The sequence below is a fragment of the Anomaloglossus baeobatrachus genome, chromosome 4, assembly GCF_048569485.1.
Source record: "Anomaloglossus baeobatrachus isolate aAnoBae1 chromosome 4, aAnoBae1.hap1, whole genome shotgun sequence".
NCBI classification, from domain to species: domain Eukaryota; kingdom Metazoa; phylum Chordata; class Amphibia; order Anura; family Aromobatidae; genus Anomaloglossus; species Anomaloglossus baeobatrachus.
In genome coordinates, this window is record NC_134356.1 from 135,748,990 (window position 1) to 135,767,322 (window position 18,333).

The window sequence follows — 18,333 nt, forward strand, 5'->3', positions numbered from 1 at the left end:
GCACAAAGCTCCTACCTCTGTTCGCTCCCCTAGTGTGCGAGGATACAAACAACTGCCAGACGCAGTATAAGGAACGTTACCCTAGCGGCAACGTCCACCTACGAGTAGAATCACAAGGCCCAGCCGGACCATGTGCCTCAGGCACCTGCCTATGTCCGCTCCACTAAGAGGTAAGGATACGGACTGCAGCCAAAGCTGTAAGGTTTAGGAACGCTACCCTGCGTGCGTCAGGGTCTTATATAGACTCTGTGGCTCATCCAAGATGGAGGACACCAGAGCCAATCCGCTGCCAGAATGACAGCAATGACGTCACGCTGGCCTATCACCGAGCAAAGCGTCACAAGCACATGACCAGCGACCAATCGACATAGAAGGTGTCAGAGACATGTGACCACGTGTCACAAGCACATGACCAGTGGCCAATCAGCTTAGAAGGTGTCAGAGACATGTGACCTCGTGTCAGCGATGATGTCACCCGCACATGTGCAATGGCTCCAAGATAGGACTTAGTCTCCAGCGCTTGCACATGTGCAGTAGCAAGAAATCCGGACATAGTCTCTGGAGAGCCACAGCAACCGTAACAGTACCTCCCCCTCAAGGGCCCCCCTCCCGGCGACGCAGGTAATCGGCAACTAAGTCGGGAGCATGGACAGCCTCCTCAGGCTCCCAAGAGCGATGTTCCGGGCCATAGCCCTCCCAATCTATCAAGAAGAACCTGCGCCCTCTAACCATCTTAGAACCAACTATGGCTCGTACCTCATAGCTAGAGCGAGAGGAATCAGAGGCAGGAGAGTGCACTTCACGAGCGTGAGGTAAAATAGCCGGCTTTAGCAGTGAAACATGGAATTTGTCATGGATCCTAAGATGGACGGGTAACTTCAATTGGTAGACTACAGGATTTACCTGTCGAAGAACCTCATAAGGACCCAGGAAGCGAGGAGCAAATTTGACAGAGCTCACTCTAAGTTTCACGTGTTTTGCAGAGAGCCACACAAAATCCCCTGGAGAAAAGACAGGAGCCGGGCGACGAAACCGATCGGACACCGTCTTCATACGGTCCTTAGCTGCTTGGATCGACTCTTGAGTCCGATCCCAAACCTCTCTGGCATTAGTTGCCCAGTCGGCCACAAGAGGAGAAGGTGCAGCAGCGGGAAACGGTACCGGTACCCTAGGGTGTTGCCCATTATTGAGTACGAATGGTGTCTGCCCAGTGGCCTCAGCCAGCAAATTGTTAAGGGAAAATTCTGCCCAGGGTAGGAGGGAGGACCAGTTATCATGGTTCTCAGCAACAAAGTGTCGAAGGTATATAATCATGGATTGATTGGTACGCTCAACCAAACCATTGGTCTCCGGATGGTATGCCGAAGAGAGATTCAACTCAATTTGCAGAAGGCTACAAAGATCTCACCAGAAACGGGAAGCAAATTGCGGGTCTCTATCACAAATGATACGATCTGGCATCCCGTGAAGCCTAAAGACATGCTTGAGGAATAGTTTGGCTAGTACCCTGGAAGACGGGATTCTCGATAACGGTACGAGATGAACCATCCGGGAGAAACGGTCCATAATGACCCACACAAATCTATGTCCCTGTGAACACGGAAGATCACCCACAAAGTCCATGCCTACCACCTCCCATGGTCTATCTGGCACTGGTAAAGGATGCAAGAGCCCAGCGAGTCTCTGCCGTAATGGACGGTTGCGAGCACACGAGTAGCAGGAACCGACATATCTCTTGACGTGGCTGGCTAAGTGTGGCCACCAATACCACCTCTCGAGTAACTCTCGTGTCCGTCTAATACCAAAATGCCCACCCACCTTTGAGGTGTGGGCCCACGACAGTATATCATTCTGTTGACCAGGCGGCACAAAGGTCTTGCCCGGTGGGATTTGGTCTAACGTCACAGGGGAGAGCGTATGAAAAACCCTGGAGGGAAGGATAAGACGAGGTTCGTCAATCTCTTCCTGGGTAGAAACCATAGAGCGAAACAGAGCATCTGCCTTGTTATTCTTACTCCCAGACAGATAGTTGATGGAGAAGTGAAAGCGGGAGAAAAACAAGGACCAGCGGGCTTGGCGAGGATTCAGACGCTGAGCGGTTTGTAAGTACGTCAGATTCTTATGGTCTGTATAGACCTGGAAAGGATGTTTTGCTCCTTCCAGCAAGTGACGCCACTCCTCCAAGGCTAATCTCAGGGCGAGCAGTTCCCTATCCCCAATGGTATAGTTTCTCTCTGCCGGTGAAAAGGTTTTAGCAAAGAAGAAACACGGCCTTTTTCTACCTGCACCGTTCTTTTGATACAAGACCGCACCAGCACCCACTGAAGAGGCATCAACCTCCAAGAGGAAGGGCTTATTCTCATCGGGTCTTTGAAGAACGGGAGCAGTTGAAAAGTGTATTTTTACTGCCTCAAAAGCCTAGGATGTCTCAGTAGACCAGACTTTTCGATTAGCACCTTTCTTAGTCAAGGCCACCAAAGGGGCCACCAACGTACAGAAATGGGGTATGAACTGCCTGTAATAATTTATGAATCCTAAGAAGCGTTGCACCGCCTTCAAGGAATGAGGTTCGGACCATTCCAGGACAGCAGAGAGCTTCGCAGGATCCATAGCCAGACCCTCTTGTGAGATAATGTAGCCCAAAAAAGGCAAGGATGACTGCTCGAATACACATTTTTCGAGTTTAGCAAACAAAGAGTGCTCCCTTAAACGGGAAAGGACACGAACGACATCCTGACGATGAGTCTCCAGATCAGGAGAAAAAATCAGGATGTCGTCCAGATACACCACGACGGAGGATAACAGTAAATCCCCGAACACATCGTTTACGAAGTCCTGAAATACTGCGGGTGCATTACATAAACCAAAAGGCATGACGAGGTATTCATAGTGACCGTCTCGGGTGTTAAAAGCGGTCTTCCATTCGTCACCCTCTCGAATTTGTACCAAGTTATACGCACCCCGCAGATCCAACTTCGTAAAAACCTGAGCTCCCCTCAGTCTGTCAAAGAGCTCCGAAATTAAAGGTACTTGTTCTTTATTGTGATTGTGTTGAGACCCCTGTAATCTATGCAGGGACGCAAATCACCCTCTTTCTTCCGAACAAAGAAAAACCCAGCTCCCGCGGGAGACACAGACTTACAAATGAACCCCTTCTCTAAACTCTCTCTTATATAGGTCGACATGGCCTCCGACTCAGGTATCGACGGGAGGTAAACCCTGCCCTTAGGTGGAACCGAACCTGGGATAAGGTCTATGACACAGTCATATAGCCTATGGGGTGGAAGAACCTCAGCACCCTGTTTGGAGAACACGTCAGCGAAATCCAAATAGGGTGTAGGTATGGGAGAGAGATCAGTTGATGCAACCGCAACGACCTTACGTGGTAAGGGAAGACATCGGGACTGACATTTCGAACCCCAACTAATAATGCTGTCGGACACCCAGTCAATGTGAGGAGCATGAGTCCGAAGCCATGGGAGACCCAGAAGGGCGTCGTCTATACCCTCAGGCAAAACAAGAAAAGAAATCTCCTCTATGTGACCCTGAGGCAGGGAAAGGCGCAAGGGAACTGTCCTCAATGTAATGGAGTCAGACAACATAGTCCCATTAACAACACGGACAGGAATAGGCGCCTCTAACATGATAGAGGGAATATTGTGTCTCTTTACAAATCCTGAGGACACAAAAGTCCCGTCAGCTCCGGAATCCACAAAAGCCATAATAGGCCATGTATTCTCAGAGAATGAGAGCTGACCTGGGATACAACACTTAGAGGGTGCAGAAGACGTCTCTAGTAACCCCCCTCTAATGATTACTAGGCCTTGGAGTTTCCCTGACGACTAGAACACTTGTTGGCATAGTGCCCAGCCTGACGACATACGTAACATATAGGAGGACCAGACTTGCGTAGTCTGGAGGACGTATGACCTAACTCCATAGGAGTGGGAGATGTTTCAGATGCTGAGGAAGATGGTAGTGGACCCTCAACAACTGGAATAGCCCGATGCTTAGGGCATGAGGAAGAGACCTCGAGTTCCCTATGGCGTACGTCGATCCTCCTTGCTACTGTGATCAAGTCCTCCAGAGAAGCAGGGACCTCACGAGTAGCAAGGGCATCCTTGACATAGCCTGCCAACCCTCTCCAGAAGATAGGAATCAACACCTTCTCTGGCCAATCTAGTTCTGCCACCAGAGTTCTAAAAGCAATGGCATAAGAATTAGTGGATAACGAACCCTGAGATAGATCTAAGAGTCTCAGGGCCGCATCATGGGTAACCTGTGGACCCATGAATACTGCTTTAAGAGCATCAAGAAAGTCTTGATGTCTCAGAGTAACCACATCAGAGCGCTCCCATAAGGGAGTCGCCCTTTCTAAGGCTTTGTCCTGAAGTAAGGAGATGATAAAGCCTACTCTGGACCTCTCCGTAGAGAAGCGAGAAGAGTTGACCTCTAGGTGTATTTGACACTGACTAATGAAACCACGACATGATCTGGCATCGCCAGAATATCTGTTTGGCAGAGAAAGTCGAGGATCATGTGCAGATGTCACCATGGTCTGAGGTTTATCCTCTATACTCTTGAGCCGCGACTCAAGTACTTGTATGTAACGGTGTAACTGCTGATATTCTGCCATAACTGCCAGACCCTTGGCTCAGTCCTAATGTTACGGGGGGATGTCTGATAATAAAACCTAAAGGAATGTCAGACAGTCAGGGTCCACCGTGCACAGACTCTGCTGCAGACTATGGCAGAGGATAAGGGGTATATAAGTGTGCCACTGTAAAAAATAATAGCACAAGTGCAGAGTGCAATACCTCTGTTAAACTCACAGAGGAATATAATTAGAAAATAAAGCAATTCCTCCCTTACTTGGAGGGTGTGTGGAATGGTCTCTGTTAAAGATCACAGAGACAAAAGCAGTGAGTGTGAAATGGCACCTACCTAGGTCCGTTCCTCTAGTGGTGCCAGGAGACGGACAGCAGCGTAAGCCGCACAAAGCTCCTACCTGCGTTCGCTCCACTAGTGTGCGAGGACACGAACCACTAGATATGGCACCTGCCTAGGTCCACTCTTCTAGTGGTGCAAAAGACACAGACAGCAGCGTAAGCCGCACAAAGCTCCTACCTGCGTTCTCTCCACTAGTGTGCGAGGACACGAACCACTAGATATGGCACCTGCCTAGGTCCGCTCTTCTAGTGGTGCAAAAGAGATGGACAGCAGCATAAGCCGCACAAAGCTCCTACCTCTGTTCGCTCCCCTAGTGTGCGAGGATACGAACAACTGCCAGACGCAGTATAAGGAACGTTACCCTAGCGGCAACGTCCACCTACGAGTAGAATCACAAGGCCCAGCCGGACCATGTGCCTCAGGCACCTGCCTATGTCCGCTCCACTAAGAGGTAAGGATACGGACTGCAGCTGAAGCTGTAAGGTATAAGAACGCTACCCTGCCGGTAGCGCTCACCTAACATAGACAGAGAGATGCCTAGAGGGACGTGCACAGGGCGTCTACCCTCATGCATGAACCAAGAGGACTGAGCGCCGGGCTGCGTGCGTCAGGGTCTTATATAGACTCTGTGCCTCATCAAAGATGGATGACAAAAGAGCCAATCCGCTGCCAGAATGACAGCAATGACGTCACGCTGGCCTATCACCGAGCAATGCGTCACAAGCACATGACCAGCAACCAATCGGCATAGAAGGTGTCAGAGACATGTGACCACGTGCCACAAGCACATGACCAGTGGCCAATTAGCTTAGAAGGTGTCAGAGACATGTGACCTCGTGTCAGTGATGATGTCACCCACACATGTGCAATGGCTCCAAGATAGGACTTAGGGCGGCTTTGCACACTACGACATCGCAGGTGCGATGTCGGTGGGGTCAAATTGAAAGTGACGCACATCCGGCATCGCATGCGATATCGTAGTGTGTAAAGCCTTGATGATACGATTAACGAACGCAAAAGCGTCGTAATCGTATCATCGTTGCAGCATCGGCGTAATTCATAATTGCGCTGACGCGACGGTCCGATGTTGTTCCTCGCTCCTGCGGCAGCACACATCGCTGTGTGTGAAGCCGCAGGAGCGAGGAACATCTCCTACCGGCGTCACTGCGGCTTCCGTAGGATATGCGGAAGGAAGGAGCTGGGCAGGATGTTTACATCCTGCTCATCTCCGCCCCTCCGCTCCTATTGGCCACCTGCCGTGTGACGTCATTAGGAAGGAGGCGGGTCGCCGGCCAGAGCGACGGTCGCAGGGCAGGTGAGTGCGTGTGAAGCTGGCGTAGCGATAGTTTTCGCTACGCCAGCTATCACACGATATCGTACATGCGATGGGGGCGGGCACTATCGCGTGCGTCATCGCAGCATCAGCCTGCGATGTCGCAACGTGCAAAGCCCGCCTTAGTCTCCAGCGCTTGCACATGTGCAGTAGCAAGAAATCCGGACATAGTCTCCAGAGCCACAGCAACCGTAACACCCATCCTGTGGGCTGTATGACGTATGGGATTTGTTCCCATTGATCATCCAGCTTGTGGGTCCTCCTCTTCCGCTTCAGCACTACATCTCCAGGCTGGAAAGGGCCAGCAGACGCCCTCTGGTTGAAGCGCTGCTCCTGCTGTTCCCGACTCCGACTCAAGTTCTTCTCAACATATTCCTGAATCTGTCGGTATTGCACCCTCCGCCGAGTTTCCCATTCAGCTGTTGAAGGGAGTGCTTCTGGGGCTTCCAATCCCATGTCCAGATCCACCGGTAGCCGGCCGGGGCGAGCCCTCATCAGGTATGCTGGGGTGCACTTCGTTGAGCTGGAAGGGATATTGTTGTACATATCGACCAAGTCAGGTAGCTTCTCCGGCCACAGGTTCCGCTCTTCTAGCAGCAACGTCTTGAGGAGGCCCAGGACCAAGTGGTTCATCTTCTCACACATGCCGTTGGTTTGGGCATGGTAAGGCGTGGTCCGGATCTTCTTGCAGCCGTACAACTGACAAAACTCATGGAACACCTCCGCTTCAGAGGCCGGGCCTTGGTCAGTAAGCACCTTCTCAGGGTATCCATGTGGTCGACAGAAATAAGCCTGGAACGCTCTAGCGGCAGTACGGCCAGTTAGGTCTTTGACTGGGACAACCACCATGAACCTTGAATAGTGGTTTACTATGGTTAGAGCGTAGGTGTACCCACTTCGGCTGGGGGTGAGCTTTACATGGTCCAGGGCGACCAGCTCCAGCGGTTGATGTGCAACAATCGGGTGTATGGGCGCCTTCTGGCTGGCCTCGTCCTTCCTTCTCAGTGTGCAAGGACCGCACTCTCGGCACCAGGCCTCTACAGACTCCCGCATCCCGCTCCAATAGAACCGCTCTCTCAACAGCATTTCCAGCTTCTTCCATCCAAAGTGTCCGGCACCATCATGGTACGCTTGTATAACGGTGGGCACATTAGCTTGCGGAATCACCAACTGGCGGATTTTCTCATGAGTCTTCGGGTTAATCAGCTCATGGTACAACTTCCCCTGGTGTAGATACAGCTGGGTCCGTTCTCGCCACAGGCGTTGGGCTTCAGCTGGGGCGGCAGGGTCTATTCCTGCAGCGCCTTGCTCCACCAGGATCTTGACTAGGCGGACAGCGGGCGCCTGGTTTTGAGCTTCCTGCCACTCCTGACTGGGCAGCGGGTCCAGGTTGACCCGTTGTTGGTGGACATGCACCTTCTCAGTTGGTGGCTGGTGAAATGCAGGCAACTCGATCTCTTCGAGGTCGTCATCCTCGCACCCTTCTTCCGACAAGTGGGGTATCCGAGAGAGTGCATCAGCATTAACGTTGGCACGACCGGCCCTGTATTTGATGGTGAAATCGTAGTTGGCTAGCCTGGCCACCCACCGCTGTTCTAACGCGCCCAACTTGGCTGTGTCCAGGTGGGTCAGCGGATTGTTATTCGTGAAAGCGGTGAATTTTGCTGCAGCCAGGTAATGGCGGAACCGCTCGGTGATAGCCCACACCAGCGCCAGGAGCTCAAGCTTGAAAGAGCTGTAGTTCTCAGGATTCCTTTCAGTCGGTCGGAGCTTTCGGCTAGCATAAGCAATCATTTTTCCTTCCCATTTTGGACCTGGGATAAGACTGCCCCCAAGCTCACATTGCTGGCATCGGTGTAGAGGATGAACGGGTAGCTGTAATCAGAATACGCTAGGATCTCCTCTCCGGTCAAGGCCGCTTTCAGCTGGCGGAAGGATTCCTCATGCCTCTCTTCCCACAATAGTGGGGCTCCGAGGGGTCTACCACCTTTGGTCTGTCCCACGAGGAGGTCTTGCATGGGGGCAGCCATCTTCGTGTACCCCTTGATGAAGCGACGGTAGTACCCCACCAGACCCAGAAACTGCCTTACTTCCCTCACTGTGGTTGGTCTCGGCCAGTCTTGGATGGCAGTGATCTTGTCGGGGTCGGGGGCGACATCTTCTGTACTCTGGGTTTCAGCAGATGATACTTGGAGGGCTTCAACTTCATCCCGTATTTGGCAAGGGACGCGAACACCTCGGCCAGGTGCTCCAGGTGGGCTTCATATGTCTGGGAGTACACAATCACATCATCCAGGTATAACAGGACGGTCTCGAAATTTAGATGCCCCAGACAGCATTCCATCAGCCGTTGGAAGGTTCCAGGGGCGTTGCACAGCCCGAACGGCATACTATTGAATTCACAAAGCCCCATTGGGGTGGTGAAGGCAGTTTTCTCCCGGTCCTCGGGTGCCACGGCCACTTGCCAGTACCCGCTGGTGAGGTCAAGGGTGGAGAAGTAGTTCGCGGTTCTCAGTGCGGCCAAGGACTCTTCAATACGGGGCAGTGGGTAAGCATCTTTATGCGTTATCTGGTTAATCTTCCGGTAATCCACACACATCCGTATGGTGCCATCCTTCTTCTTAACCAGTACCAACGGGGCGGCCCAGGGACTACAGCTGTCCCTGATAACCCCTGCCTCCGTCATGTTCCTCAACATGTCCTTGGCACATTGGTAGTGTGCAGGGGGAATAGGCCTGTACCTCTCTTTGATAGGGGGGTGTTCACCGGTGGGGATATGGTGTTGGACCCCTTTAATCTGCCCAAAGTCTAGGGGATGTTTGCTAAAAACTTGCTCATACTCCCGTACCACCCGGTATACCCCTGCTTTATGATGTGTAGGGGTATTGTCAGTGCCTACATGTAACTGTCGGTGCCACTCATCTATCTCCCCTTGGGGTGGGTGAGTGCTGGCAGTCGGTGGTGAGGTTGGGGGAACTGCCTCGCGGATGGTGTGGGGATCCAGAGTGAGCAACTTGGCAAGTGTAGCATACCGGGGAAGCCTGACTTCTTCCTCCCCACAGTTCAGCACCCTCACAGGCACTCTCCCCTTCTTTACATCTACCACCCCTCGGGCGGCCATTACTGTGGGCCAGTGCTAGGAGGGCATGGGCTCTATCATGGCAGGGTAATCACGCCCCTGGGGCCCTACTGCTGCCCTACACCAAATCATCATCTCGCTCCTGGGGGGCACAGTCAACGGGGCAACATCCATCACTCTCACCCCACCAATCTCTCCTCCTCTCGAGTTCACATGCTGGCGGTACACCAAGGCTCGGATCTCACGCTGCACAGCTCTCTGTCGGCTCCCCGCCGCCGTGGCGGCCAGCTGCTGCAGTAGGGTCAACACATCACTCATACAGTGCTCCATCACATCGGTTCCTAGCACTATCTTCGGGTTATGATCACTGGGTTCATTCATTATCACAATCATACCCTGGTGTTGCAGTTCAGCTCGCCCCACGGTCATGGCCACTTGTTTGTAGCCCACTTGGGTCAATGGGAGTCCATCAGCAGCAATCAGTGTTATACTAGCATCTAGGGGAGCCAGCTCGTCTGTCCCCCAATACCGTTGATACAATGTGTATGGTATGGTGGTTACCTGTGATCCAGTGTCCAGGAGAGCCATCACTGGTATGTCGTCCACAGCCACGGGGATTATGGGCCGGGCCCCGATGTACCGGTCCCGACAGTCTGGGGGGCCATGGGGTTCTACTCCTGAGGATTGGCCCGTGGTCCCAGGGGTTACTCGTTTAACGGACACCGTCGGGAGTAGTGCCCGGGTTTGCTGCACCTGTAACAGATTGGGGGCCCATTCTGGGAGTCATTGGCCCTTCTCCGCTGCATCCAGGGGACGACCTCCGGGCTGTCAGCGAGCTGCATCTTCACCGGTGCCTGGGATCTGGTTGGAGGCTGGAGTGCGGCGAGAATCTTAGCAAGGTCCCCATCCATGCGGCGAACTCGAGCAGCGAGCTCTTCCATCGTCCCGCTTGGGGCTGCAGGCACTGGAGGTGCCAGTGGGGTAGGAGCCACCACAACGGGAGCAGTCTCAACTGGCCACGGGGTTGGCTCAGGAGCTTCCAATGCTGGGAGTTGCAGAGCTTTGATGGCCCGTTCCTTTAATACGGCAAAGTCCACGTCAGGGTGTTCTAGGGCCCACAGCCGAAGCTGCTTGTGGTCCTCTGAGGACCTCATCCCCTGCACAAACTGCTCACTTGACATCTTAAACAAAGCTGTGGAAACAAGAAGCGCAAATAGGGTCTTATCTGGTATACAGATGGGTGTAAGAGGTAAGACAGGTACAACTCCTTTGTAGGCATAAAGCACTGGATTGCTGACGTCATTTTTTGAAACGTGGCTACTCCTTCCACTGTTATATATGTATTGCATGGCAGCAGCATATGTCATTCTGTTTCTTTCTTTGTCCTGATGAAGAAGGCGGAGATGCCTTTGAAACGCGTCGACCTGTGTTAATAAAGGAAAGAATTCATTACATCTCCTGGATTTGTGGTTTCTAGCGCAGCATTTAACCCGACTTCTCTACCCTCCCTGTGATTTTCACTTGACATCTTGTTACTGTCCACACTGCTGATGGTGTCCACCCGCTTCAGTGTGCAGAATGCGGTTTGCAGGCGCAGAGCATAGTCCCGAATGCTATCGGTGGGCCGTTGTCGGCATCGATAGAACTGCATCCGCAACTCTGCCTCAGTACGGGTCTCAAATGCAGTCTGCAGCTTTTCAAATATGGTGGCTACAGAGGACCGGTCCCCCACGGCCCAGGTCTCCGCCTCTATTGAGGCGGGGTTTTTGCCTTCGTGGCTCTACTACTCGAGGAGACACTCGAGCGGGAATTCTTCGCGCCCAAGATGGCGGCTTTTCAAATTTTCCAGCCGGACACCTCTGGCGGTCACACAAGGCGCACTTCCACCAGTCGGTAGAACGGTAGGATCCTGTTCGTGATGCCAAGTTGTCGCGGACAGAGGAGGGGACGCTGCACTCTCCCACTGCTCGGGTCCGGCCGCTGCTGCTGCTGTTGCCGCTACTCGGTGGTGGCTCGAGCGGTGAGCCGGATCCCGGGGACTCGAGCAGCGTTCCTCGCCCGTGAGTGAAAAGGGGGAATTGATTGTGGGGATTTGATATTGTCCGTGACGCCACCCACGGTTGTGGTGAGATTGGTGACACCACCGCTGCTCTGGATGGGGATCCCGGGAGCGATGACAGGGAGCAGCCTGGATGTAAGTTCTCCCCTCCGTGGGTAGGGGGGTTGGTTGTCCCGGGGCCCGGTGATGGGGTAGGGATGGATGGCAGGCGGGTTACGTAGCCTGGCGAGGTGCAGGGTCGCAGGGGCAGCGCTGTGCCGCACGGCACGGTGGTACTCACTCAGCCAATGATGAGGACACAGTTCTCGGTAAAACACACGGCTGGATGGACGGGTCCCACAGACGGCTGCGGTAGTTTTTCCCCTGACCCTGGTTGGTAGTGTAAGTCTTTTCTTTCGCCTCCGTGCACGCTCCTCCTGCGCTCCGGTTTCCAGCTGGCTCCCCGGTTCGGTACTGGTGCGCCACCGCCCAGCCCCGGCTACCTACGGTTCCACCAACTGTCTTCCCGGCTCCCACAGACGGCCACTACCGTCTGCCTCACTCTCTACCCGAGGGTCCTAGGCTCCATCCTAGGCCCCTGTCTGCTTCTGTCTCCCTGCAGACCTCCTCTCTCTTCCTCTCCTTCCACTTTCACTTCTCAAACTGCCCTCACTCCTCTCCAAAGCTAATCTGCCTGGTTTTCCCGCCTCCAGGACTGTGAACTCCTCAGTGGGCGGGACCAACCGGTGTGAACATCAGCCACTAGAGGAAGGCAACAAGGGTTTTGTGTTCTGACTTCGGTGTGCCTGCTGGGAGTGTGGGGTGTTGTGGGTGTTGTTCTCTGTGGCCCCTGGCTTGTCCAGGGCGCCACAACCGTATACCAGCCTTCATCATATCTGGGGCTGGTGTACACAGTCTAAAACAGTCCTGATAGTGTCAGACTAAAAACCTGTTAGGTTCTTAGTGCGTCCGTGCTTGCATTTAAAAAACGCACGTGTGTGACAGTCGGTGGCAGCGTACAGGTGTACTTGTGTGCGTTTTGCACAAACTAGTATATAACGCACAAGTCTAGTGAATAATACATGTCAGCAGTATCTGATAGTGTCAAACTTCTCAGTAAGTGTCGCTCCTAAAAACCTGTTAGGTTCTTAGTGCGTCCGTGCTTGCATTTAATAACCGCACGTGTGTGACAGTCGGTGGCAGCGTACAGGTACACTTGTGTGCGTTTTGCACAAACTATTATATAACGCACAAGTCTAGTGAATAATACACGTCAGCAGTGTCTGATAGTGTCAAACTTCTCAGTAAGTGTCGCTCCTAAAAACCTGTTAGGTTCTTAGTGCGTCCGTGCTTGCATTTAAAAACCGCACGTCTGTGGCAGTCGGTGGCAGCGTACAGGTGCACTTGTGTGCGTTTTGCACAAACTAGTATATAACGCACAAGTCTAGTGAATAATACACGTCAACAGTGTCTGATAGTGTCAAACTTCTCAGTAATTGTCGCTCCTAAAAACCTGTTAGGTTCTTAGTGCGTCCGTGCTTGCATTTAAAAACCGCACGTGTGTGACAGTCGATGGCAGCGTACAGGTGCACTTGTGTGCGTTTTGCACAAACTATTATATAACGCACAAGTGTAGTGTATAATACACGTCAGTCAGCAGTGTATGATAGTGTCAAACTTCTCAGTAATTGTCGCTCCTAAAAACCTGTTAGGTTCTTAGTGCGTCCGTGCTAGCATTTAAAAACCGCACGTGTGTGGCAGTCGGTGGCAGCGTACAGGTGCACTTGTGTGTATTTTGCACAAACGTGGATATAACGCACAAGTCTAGTGAATAATACATGTCAGCAGTGTCTGATAGTGTCAAACTTCTCAGTAATTGTCGCTCCTTAAAACCTGTTAGGTTCTTAGTGCGTCCGTGCTTGCATTTAATAACCGCACGTGTGTGGCAGTCGGTGGCAGCATACAGGTGCACTTGTGTGTGTTTTGCACAAACTATTATATAACGCACAAGTCTAGTGAATAATACACGTCAGCAGTGTCTGATAGTGTCAAACTTCTCAGTGATTGTCGCTCCTAAAAACCTGTTAGGTTCTTAGTGCGTCCGTGCTTGCATTTAAAAACCGCACGTGTGTGGCAGTCGGTGGCAGCGTACAGGTGCACTTGTGTGCATTTTGCACAAACTAGTATATAACGCACAAGTCTAGTGAATAATACACGTCAGCAGTGTCTGATAGTGTCAAACTTCTCAGTAATTGTCGCTCCTTAAAACCTGTTAGGTTCTTAGTGCGTCCGTGCTAGCATTTAAAAACCACACGTGTATGGCAGTCGGTGGCAGTGTAGAGGTGCACTTGTGTGCGTTTTGCACAAACTAGGATATAACGCACAAGTCTAGTGAATACACGTCAGCACAGCATTGCAAAATGCGCAAGGGCGTTGGCAACGAACAAGGATGTGGACGTGATGGTGGTGCTGGCAGAGGCCGAGGTCATGTGCAAGCTCTAATTTCGCCACAACAAAGGGCCACATCTACTCGCTCGCACGTCCTGTCCCAAATTCTTGGGGACCGCAGCAATACACCACTCTTGAACCAAGACCAGTGTCAACAGGTTGTTAGGTGGATAGCAAATAATGCTTCCAGTCAGATTGGCACCACCACAAACACTCTGTCTTCCACATGGTCAAGTGTCAGTAGCCATGATACTGCACCGCACATTTCAGAACCTGATCCTCCTTCCTACCACCAGGCCGAGTACACGTCCACGGACATTACTGATCCCACACTTGGACACTCGGAAGAGCTGTTCACATTTCCATTCGCACATTCTGGTCTCTCGCCAGATCCTGTAAAAGTGGGTCATGAGGAGATCGTATGTACAGATGCCCAAATATTTGAGCAGCCACGTTCTCACGAAGTTGGCAACGTGTCTCAACAAGGGGTGGACGATGATTAGATACAATTGTCAGGAAGTCAGGAGGAGGATCAGGGTGCGGAAGAGGACGACGACGTGTTGGATGATCCAGTAACTGACCCAACCTGGCAGGAGGATATGCAGAGCAAGGACAGCAGTGCACAGGGGGAGGGAGGCGTAGCATCTCAACAGGCAGTAAGAAGCAGGGTGGTGGCCCCAGGCAGAAGTCAGGCAACCGTTCCCCGGAACAACAACACGACACAAGGTGCCTTTACAAATGTTAGGTCTTCCCGAGTCTGGCAGTTTTTTAAGTTGGCTCCAGATGATTCTAAAAAGGCCATTTGCAACACCTGCCATACCAGCATCAGCAGGGGTACCAAAACTAGCAGCCTGACCATCACCAGCATGATCAGGCACATGTCAGCCAAGCACCCGACTTTGTGGGATGTACAACAAAGTCGAGGAGCAGTGCTTGCGGATGTCACTGCTACGTCTTCGCTTGTTGTGCATGCGAGCCAATCCCCTATCCATGATGCCCGCGAACAAGCCTCCTCTGGCCCTGCACCTGCAGTTGCCCACGCAGAAATAACACTATCATCAAGCACGTCCTTGTCCCAGCGCAGCGTTCAGTTATCCATTCAGCAAACCTTTGAACGCAGGCGCAAATACACTGCCAACGCCCCACATGCCACACTTCTAAATGCTAACATTTCGCGACTGCTTGCGCTGGAAATGTTGCCTTTTAGGCTGGTGGAGACAGAAGCATTCCGCGACCTGATGGTGGCAGCTGTCCCACGTTACTCGGTCCCCAGCCACCACTATTTCTCCCGATGTGCCGTCCCCGCATTGCATAACCACGTGTCACAAAACATCACACGTGCCCTGAATAACGCTGTTTCAGCCAAAGTCCACCTAATTACAGACACGTGGACAAGTGCTTGTGGGCAAGACCGCTATATCTTGTTGACGGCACACTGGGTTAATATTGTGGAAGCTGGGACCCAGTCTGAGCGAGGGACAGAACATGTCCTTCCCACACCAAGGTTTGCAGGCCCTACGTCAGTCAGGGTTTCACCCACACTCTACAGCTCCGGAATGTCATGCTCCTCAGCCTCCTCCTCCTCCTGTGCATCCTCATCCACTTTACCCTCCACACCAGTCCCAAGCTGGAAGCACTGCAGCACTGCCTCGGCGAAGCAGCTACAGGCTGTTCTGAAGCTAATCTGCATAGGTGACAAACCCCACAATGCAGAAAAGGTGTGGACAGCTCTGAAACAGCAGGCAGATCACTGGCTCACACCTCTGAACCTAAAGCCAGGAAAGGTCGTGTGTGACAATGGCCGGAACCTGGTGGCGGCTTTGAGGCGAGGCCAGCTGACACATGTTCCATGCGTGGCCCATGTGCTCAACCTCGTGGATCAGCGGTTTCTAAAGTCATACCCAGAGCTGTCTAATCTGCTGGTAAAAGTTCGCCGCCTGTCTGCACATTTTCGAAAGTCACCTACTGCTTCAGCCGGCCTTGCCGGCTTTCAGCGTCGTTTGCATCTTCCGGCTCACAGACTGGTGTGTGATGTCCCCACGCATTGGAATTCAACTCTGCACATGTTGGTCAGGATATGTGAGCAGAAGAGGGCAGTTGTTGAGTACCTGCATCACCTAAGCCGTCGGGAAATGGGTCAAACTCCACACATAACACCTGAGGAGTGGAGATGGATGTCCGACCTATGTACCATCCTCCAAAACTTTGAGGACTCCACCAAGATGGTGAGCGGCGATGACGCCATTATTAGCGTCACCATACCGCTTCTCTGCCTTCTAAAATGGTCTCTGCTCAAAAACAAACATGATGCATTGCAGGCGGAGCGCGATGAGTTGGAGCAAGAAACAGTAGTGGGTGTGGGTGATAACACACAGCCCAGCCTCGTCTCATCACAACGTGCAGTGGAGGATTATGACGAAGAGGAGGATGAAGACATGGAGCAACTCTCCGGCCAAATTGAGGATATGACATGCACACCAGTCATATCCTCAGTTCAGCGTGGCTGGCCAGAGGACAGGGTAGATGAGGAGGAGGAGGAGGAGGATTGTGGCGCCCCTGAGGCTTCCGTCGCCACAGGAACATTGCACCCCATCCAGCGGTGTGATGTCCCATCCTGGGTAAGGAAAGGAGTGAACGCCGGTCCACAGGCAAATTCACACTACACCCATTGTTAGGTACACACAGGGACCAGGGACAGTGGCAGCAACCCTCCCATGCTGCATGCTGGGAGGGGCCGTAAGACCCATCCCTGCTCCCATAGGGTGGTAGCTAAGCAACTGGGTGGGTGGGAGGAGCCAGCCGAGGGTAGAGTAGACAAGAAAGGTCAAGTTTAGTCAGTTTACCTCAGGGAGGAGGGGAGTGAGGAAGTCTGCGGGAGGCAGAGAAGTGAGAAGTGTGAGTCTGCAGAGAGAGCTGAAAGGAGAAGTGCTCTAGTCAGTCAGGAGCAAGAAGAAGAAAGAGACGCTTCCTGGTGAAGACCCTGGGACCCAGTAGGTCCAGGTGACACCAAGTAGAGAAAAGAAGGGATTCCAGGGCCACAGATAGCTTTCAGGTTCGTGACCTGTTCCACAGGAACACCGGTGGAGGGATCAAGCTGCACACAGGGGACGGTCCCTAGAAACTGGAGGAGGAAAAGTCATCTCCAAAAGTAAAAACCGAGGCCCAGGGAAAGCTGCAAGCTCCCCGGGCCACAGCCCACAGCAGAACCTCCAGAAAGGGGGTAAATTACCGACAGGCAAGCCCCTGGCCTGGAGGCTGTAGTGGAGGCCGAGCCAGGTTCAGCCAACAAGGGCAAGGCTTAAGGAGTCAGCTGAAGAAAGGAACACATAGAGGGGTGCACCGGCTTTCATTCCAGAATCTACGCGGGATCGGCAAAGGTCCCTGACAGTGGGTTCCAGCAGTCCAAAGGCACCAGTGTGCTGCAGCCCAGGAACTGTGAGTAAACATCTTGAAATTGCACCCCCTGGTGTTGTCTCCGTTATTCCGCTTGCACTATTCCATCACTGCATAGACTCCTATGAGCACCAACTGTTGCCCCGGGGCACCGCTCCACCTGTGGGGAGCAGGACCATCCAAGCTGCCATTCCACCAGCCCCGGAGGCCTCATACAGCAGCGGCGGCTTAATAGCCGCAAACCACAGGTGGCGTCACGAATTATAAACTTTAATCACCCCCAAGTCATTAGCCATATTAATTGACTCCCGCCAGGGTCACGGAGTCGGGCCCCGCCACCACTGACGACTCCCCGGACTAGTCCGGCCCGGCACCGGGTGTCCCATAGCCCTGGGGTGGGCGAGTCAACTTTGGCGTCACGAACAGGATAACATGCCCGGCGCCCAGCGACGGTACTGTGCGCCTGAAAAGACTGTGTGTTTTACTGTAAAAACTGCCGCCATTAGCGCTGCTGAGCGCAGGAAGAAAGGGGGCGTGCCCGAAAAAGAGCACAAAGCGGTGCCCGCTATGGAGAGTGGAAGAAGTCATGGCGCCTAGAAAAGCTGGCTGGCTGGCAGCACGAGTCTAAATGCCAGACCAGCAGATAAAGAAAATGTATCTGATCGTAAGCGGAGCGGTGCCGGCTGTGATGGGGTGGGCGCCAGTCTGGCGCCAGGCGCTTGTGCAGCCCCCGGCCCCGTCTCCAGGAAAAAGGGTGCAGTCGAGTGGCGTGGTCGAGCACCCGAGCAGTGCAGCAGCGAGCGTTCCCCAGGCCAGCAGCATAGCGGAGAAGCCGCAGAAGAGTGCACCGGGAACCAGAGAAATGGACCCTGAGCTGAACTTGCTCCGGGAGTAGATGAGAATCCTTGCCCGGAGGCTGAACACACTGCAGGTGGAGGTGGACTGTCGGAGTGAAAACCGGACGGCACCCGAGGACGTGGGCCACAGGATGGAGGCCGCCGAGCAGCACCCGGGTGAGCAATATACTTCCCCGACCCGTCCGGACCCACGGCCCTACCAAGTGCCACCGACCAGTCCCTCCACAGTCCCGCT